Source organism: Ascaphus truei, chromosome 1 (assembly GCF_040206685.1).
Source record: "Ascaphus truei isolate aAscTru1 chromosome 1, aAscTru1.hap1, whole genome shotgun sequence".
Lineage (NCBI taxonomy): Eukaryota > Metazoa > Chordata > Amphibia > Anura > Ascaphidae > Ascaphus > Ascaphus truei.
Window position 1 is genome coordinate 4,077,170 of NC_134483.1, and position 7,264 is coordinate 4,084,433.

General features: G+C 55.0%; 1 protein-coding gene across 1 annotated transcript in view; it reads left to right on the forward strand.

Moving 5' to 3' along the window:
- Nucleotides 1-7,264, forward strand: part of LOC142469174 (uncharacterized) — a 59,399-nt gene that overhangs the window by 23,854 nt on the left and 28,281 nt on the right. The window lies entirely within an intron of this gene.

Below are 7,264 nucleotides of genomic sequence, written 5' to 3' on the forward strand. Positions count from 1 at the left end.
CCAACGTTGTCGTCCGCCTCCGTGTTGGGAGAATTCCGGCGTGGATAATATCACATTACCGTCTTTACCACGTAGCTGATATGGTCCCAGACCACAGGCTGCAGTCACTGCATGGCGTCTCACCGGTGCTGTACCTGACTATAGGCAGCTACTGGCGAAAGGTCACTTTCCTTATAGCAGCCAAAAGCTACAGTTAGTCGGGCCTATCTGGGGCCTAGGGGGAAGCTCTGTCCTAGTCCAGGGGAGCACTGCTCCTCAGAGGTCCTCATCCTTCTGGGGGCTGTACTTTCCTTCTAATTGCTGTCGCTATGTCCGGCCCCACGGCATGCGCTGTGCCTTCATGCGGACACTGACATGGCGGCACCCTGCAAAGGGGCTGCCAGCACGATCGCCTCCTCTGCCTGAAAGTGGGTCCGCCTCGATCTCCGGCAGCACCCAGCAACCTCCCCCCGCTATAGCGGAGGAAAACGGGACCCAGGGATATATATACAGTATATAATAATAGCATGTTCTTAAATAGCGCTGCTAGTTTTACGTAGAACTTTACAGGGACATTTTTGCAGACACAGTCCCTGCCCCGTAGAGCTTACAATCTATGTTTTTCATGCCTGAGGCACATGGATATAAAGTGTCTTGCCCAAGGTCACAAGGAGCCAACACCAGGAATTGAACCCCTGCTTCAAACTCAGTGCCAGTCAGTCAGTGTCTTTACTCACTGAGCCACTCCTCATATAAATGTAACAGAGCGTCCCAGCCTCTATGCCTTTTTCTGGGCCCTACCAGTGTAAGACCTGTTAGGTGCAGGCAGTGGATGGGATCAGTCCTTCTCTAAGGCTCTGTGTGCTTTTTGCAGCCGTGGATACATTTGTAGGTATCCAAGGGCGGGCCATAGCAACAGCCAGAAAGTGCCAGCCTGAGAGAAGGATACTGATAGGTCATCATATCCTATATGTGACCCAATCAGTATTCAACCTGCTCTGTTAAGGGGCAGGGTTACAAACACAAACTCAAGGCTATACTGGCACTTTCCTAAAGTGGGTGTCTCTCTTTCCTTCCCCTGCGGAGTGAATACAGCTACCCTCTGTCTCACTAGGAGGCAGCGGAGGAGCGCAAAAGGCCAGGTCTGGGCCTCAAGCCCTAATCAGTGCACCTTCATTAGGGGAAGCTAGGAGAAGAATGCACCTGTTTTGTACAGCTGATCTAACTGCAATAAATATCATTGAACCATTAGAAGTGTGTTTCAATGTCTGGCTGCTGAAAGAAAGGTGTCAGTCTGGGCCATCCTGCTGCTATCCAGAGGATCCATGCTGACTGGAGACGCTGCACCAAAGAACTAAGGTACCCTGAAAACCTGTCCTGCCTGTTCTCCCCACAACACCGCGGAGCACTCAGCCCTCCTGTTGCCACACGGTACAGCACCACACCTAAATGGAGTAGCCAGAGAAACAGAACCCCCCCCCTCAATCTCACTTAGGGTGGGGGTACAAGGGCTACATACATATATTTAATATATAACGCTCTTTCCCTCACCCCCCTGGGAGATAAGGCGACTACTGTGTGTGTGGGTGCGTGTTACCTGTGGCTCACAGGAGGCCTGAACCTCCGCCGCTGGGAGCCTGGGGTGTACCAGATTCGACATATAACAGCGCCACCACCTGCGCCAGATCCTAACTAAGTGGGATAACCCCGGGCAGGACATACATGAGTAATACACACCAATATGGTAAACAGTAACTCTTTATTATACGCATATAACCCGGCATAAACAGAACAACACTTAGATCGTAGACTTACTAATAATGCTAATGAGGTACAGCTACCCACCAAGTCTCGCACGGCCGTAACCCACCACCGTTTTCCCAACACCGTGTCCTTAGAGTCCCGCCCCCATCCCCATATGTAAAACAGCGCTGCCCCTTAGAATAAATGTACGGTTGGTGCACTTTGTGTTTTTAGGTACCTGCCAGGTGCTCCATCACCTGGGTGCGCCGGCTGATGATAGAAAGGATCCGCTGATAGAGCGATGGAGTCCGCCTCTGCGATGAGTCCGCCTTCGTGTGGGGTGGTATCCGGCTGGAGTGTCCCACACGAAGATAGTCTCTAAGTCAGTCGAGGGTGGTCTGGTCTCAGACCCCCAGGCCGCAACTGTTGCGTGGCGTTACTTGTGTCCCTGACACTATATCAGCTAATGGGGCAGTGTCTCTGTCTAAGGGTCTGTCCCTGTTGCAGCCACAAGCTATACAGGGGAGTCGTGGCCTAATGTGGTCTCTGTTCTAGTGCAGGGGCCACTGGCACCCTGCACAAGCACACCGTACCCTCCTGCTGTCCCAGCTCTGTCTAACGTGGTCCTGGACGCGTGAAATGTATCTATTCCCTGCAACAGGGAATCGTAGTGCCCTATTGACTGCCGTGGGTCATGTGGTCTCCTGCCCCTATGCCTTGTGGGAGCTGTAGTTCCCTGAGGAGCCTGTCACTAAATTCTGCGCATGCGTGAACTCTGTACTGGCTGCCGCGCTAGTGACCTCTATTGCGTATGCGCAACATTCCAAAATGGCGGCTCCCTGAACGTTAGGGCCGCCGCGCAGCAACCGGAGCGCACCCTCCACCTCTTTGCTACCTGCCTGGATAGCCCGACAATCTCGAAGGCACGTGCTCCCGGCACCCGCAACAGGCGCAAAGGTAAGGGACTACTATGAGTGCCAAGGGGGTCAGGGCTACATGTATATGTATATGTTGCGGGGGATGTTGTGGAAGGTGCAGGGGGCGACGGGCTTGCCGGCAGGCCTCCTCTGCAGGGCACCGCCATGGTTGGCTGTGCGCACACTCCTGGAGGTTCGCGCATGTGCAGAGCGTAGTCGGCGGCCATTGAGTCACGCATGCGCAGAACGCCATGCTCATGTGGCCCCAATGTAGTGAAGGCTCTGCGGGGACTACAAGCCCCATTTGGGGAGGGGGTGGAGTGGGTTGAGGGGGGGAGTGTGTTGAGGGGGGGGGGTGGGTTGGATTGGGGGGTGGAGTGGGTTGGGGGGGGTAAAACCCACGATCGCCGCTTTAAACAATCACAAAAATGGGATTCTTTAAACAACTCCTAAAATCAAAAGGAGGTACAAACCCCTCTTGATCTGGGAGCGTTATGTGATGCAGTGCTAGAGTCCTGAAAAATAAACTGCAAGAACTCGATTTTTTCCACACATCTTAAAAATGGCAATTTTTTGGGGAATCCTTGTTTTCAGTTTCTTAGTACAATAAAGTAAACACAATAAACAGAATATTTCTGGATTCTACACACTCCTTCTCCTCACCAGCTTCTCTTCCACATGCTTGTGTCCTCACCTGCTTCTCCCCCACATGCTCCACTCCTCACCTGCTTCTTCCCCCCCCCACACACTCCTCTCCACCTGCTTCTCACCTACATGCTCCTCTCCCCACCAGCTTCTCCCCCACATGCTCCACTCCTCACCTGCTTCTTCCCCCCCACACACACTCCTCTCCACCTGCTTCTCACCTACATGCTCCTCTCCCCACCAGCTTCTCCCCCACATGCTCCACTCCTCACCTGCTTCTTCCCCCCCACACACACTCCTCTCCACCTGCTTCTCACCTACATGCTCCTCTCCCCACCAGCTTCTCCCCCACATGCTCCACTCCTCACCTGCTTCTTCCCCACCCCACACACTCCTCTCCACCTGCCTCTCACCTACATGCTCCTCTCCCCACCAGCTTCTCCCCCACATGTTCCACTCCTCACCTGCTTCTTACTCCCCCCTCACACACTCCTCTCCACCTGCCTCTCCCCTACATGCTTCTCTCCCCACCAGTTTCTCCCCCACATGCTCCACTCCTCACCTGCTTCTTCCTCCCCCCACACATGTGCCTCTCTCGACCAGCTCCTCCCCACATATTTCCCCCCCACCCTACCAGATTGTGGCGGGAGCCAGGAGCGGGGGAACAGCAGGAACGGGCACGGAGGGGAGTGCGCGCATCCCACATGTGCAGGAGCGGGCTCGGAGGGGAGGGAGCGCGCGCGTCCCACATGTGCAGGAGCGGGCTCGGGTGCGGGGAGAGAGGGGAGCGCGTCACACCGCTGGAGCACGCTTCTTCCCTACCAAGGAAGGGGAGGGGGCCGCACAAAACAGGACAAAATTTACATTTTTATTTGAAAGACGGGACGGTTGGGAAATAGGGAAAAAACGTCACAGTCCCGTTTAAAACGTGATGTATGGTCAGCCTATTTATAGGGGTACCATCCAGCTGGAGGCCTCTCCAGAGGCATCCGCCTAATGATCCACCCCGGAGAGGAGCAGCAGATTGCGGTGCGGATCCACGCCGCTGATCCACGGAGTCCTACTATCTGTCCTGGTCTGGACTGAGACCAGGAAGGTATTGTTAAGTGCACCAACGGGCCCCAACACACAAAAGGGAAGCGGGCTAGCCCACACATACTCTTTGGGGGAAAGATTGGCTTGTGGACATTACGGGGTTAAGTGCCCAGGTACTACAGTACTTTGGGGGTTCCACCTGGGAGATGTTATGGGGGGATAAGGCCCTGCGTGGCGGAGGTATAGCTGTGACCAGTAGTGCTGCCATTATCATTGTTGCCGTTATCTGCTTATCTATATATATTCTTAGTAAGGTTATAGATATATGCCTTGTGTTATTATTGTGTGTTCCTGTGCAGGGGTATCCCATCTAATTAGGATCCCGCGCAGGTGGAGGCGCTGTCACCTAGTGAATCAGGTACACCCCAGGCTCCCAGCGGCGGAGGCCAGGACCTCCTGTGAGCCACAGGTAAAGCACCACATTGTGACGACTCAGGAGATTCCTTCCCTTCCTGGTCCCTCTCTCCCGTCCCCTGTTGTCCTTCCTGCTCCTTCCCAAGCCTCTCCTTTACCCTCCACCTCTCTCCCTTTGCCACAACGCATACCCATGCGGTCCCTGAGTCCCTGCTACGATCCTCCCCGTTCCCTCTCTCCCGCAGTGCCCACATCACCTTCCCCTGTGGTGATATCCGTCCCGTTGCCTCCTCCCTGCGTGGTACCTGCAGCGCGGCGTTCCGCGCGCCTAGTGACGCGTCCGACTCGCGCGCTCCCGCAGCCCACGGGGGGCGCGCCCACGAGTCCCTCCGCTGACTCACTTGACCCTTCCACCCGACCTTTGCTTGCCATCGAGCGGGCGCAGCGCGCGTTCCCCTCCTCTTGGCTGCTTTCCCCTCCGGCGGTCTTCCCTTGCTCCGTGCGGGCCGCTCCTGTGTTGCAGCCGGTGCGCGCGCATCCCCAGCTTACAGGGGGCGCGCGCACTGACTCCTCTTATCAGGTTTCCCCTATCTCCGCCTCCCAAACCTCACTGACCACTCCTCTGACTGCCCCTTCTGTCTCCTCCTCTTCTCTCCCTGACCTATCTCTATCTTCTCACACTTCTCTCTCTACTCCTCCCCTCTCTGTCATTGGTGCACCTTCCTTTATAATTCCTGTCTGTCCACTTCTTCCCCGCTCTGCATAGTTCCTGTTTCCCTGTGTGTACCTGACCTATGCTTTGCTCTCTCCGTGTACTCCCTGTATCCTGCTCCTGTGTTATATTGGATCTCCCTGGTTTTGACCCCTGCTCGTTCTGGACTACTCTGCTATCTGGTATCCCTGTGAACACTGCTACGCCTTCTACTACGTTAACCTCTGGAATCCTGAATCTGGCACACGGACACCACTACTCTCTCGGACAATCCCAAGCGTTGCAAGTATATGCTAACAACTCTTTCTACAGGCCCAGCAACGCTATACCACACTCCGGGCTCGCTCCCTTTTGCTGTGGGTGTGTGTTATCATACCGTTCCCACCTCAGTACTGGGGTCTAGCTTGGTCTGCGGGCATACAGGCGTGACACACATACACTTGTAACGGGTATTCCCCCACCCAATCACAGATATAGTGTGTGTGCGGAGAACATACAGTGTTACCAAGGGTGTGGTGCTTTTACCTGCTTGGCTCACAGGAGGGCTGAGCTTCCGCCACAGGGAACCTGAGGCATTTATATGATACTAGGGGTAACCACTTACTCGGTGCAGCGCCTCCACCTGCGATGGTTCCTAGCATAGCAGGAATAGTTCCTCGCAGGACACATACAAATAACCAGCACACAGTGATGTATAATAACTAATACCATTTACTGGGAACAGCATATAACACAATACCATGCAACATAGAATAACGGGTGTCCCTCTCTAGAGGCGACACTGACTACGGCGTCACGCAGGACGCTTCCCCAACACTAGATGATCCCACCCAGTGTCCCGAGGATCCCCACCCAATGTCCCGCACTCTGGCAGAGAGAGGATATGGGTGACTGCGCAGTCACTATTAAACTAAGGGCTCGTTGGTGCACTTGTGAATGTATAGTACCTGCCGAGCACTCCAGTGCTCGGATCAGCAACAGCTTCGCAAAGGATCCGTCGTGTGATGATTCCGTCTGATCCCAAACTGGAGATATTCTCTGTGCCCCGACTTGGGCCCGAACTTCTTCACTGGAACCGCAGCGTCCGCTGAGTCCCTATCTAACACTGTAACAACGTGACACTCGCTGTACTATAGGCCGTCCCTACAGCACAGCAACCTTGGGTGGCTTAGGGGAAACTCCTAGGGCCTGCGGGGTTGCCTATCCTATGCAGGTAGGTCCCTGCACCCACCCTACTCGTAACGCGGACCCTGGGCTATGGTCCCCGGATTGGTTACCGCTATGAACCCCCCAGTTGCCTCACGCTACTCGCCTCCCCTAATTCCTGCAGCAACGCACTGCAGACTACACTAAGCCCACTTGTCCCTTTCTACCCCTTCTGTTCCCCAGCTCTAACTAACGTAAGTGACAGGGTCCCTAACCTACGGGCTGTCCCTGGCAACACTCACTCTACTGGGTGAATACGGCTAACTTGGCCTTGGGGCGGCTGGCCTAGTGCAGGGAGTCACTGACTCCTGCACCCTACCTCTTTCCCTGCCGGCTCCTGACTCTGACTGCCTGCGTAGCTGCAAGCACGCGAATTGTATCCACTTGCCTCTGTAGAGTCATCCTCCAGCCCTATTGGCTCCCTGGTGTCACGTGGGGCACACAGAGGCTCCTGGGACTCGTAATCCCTACTTAGAGCCTCCCATAATAGGCTACAGTTTCGCGGGCTTTCTGTGCCTTGTCCTGCGCCTGCGCAGTCTCTCTGGGGCTGCCGTGACTCTCTCACTACCTTCCCTACTCTCGCGCGACTCATCCCTGCCTCTGAGGTACTTTC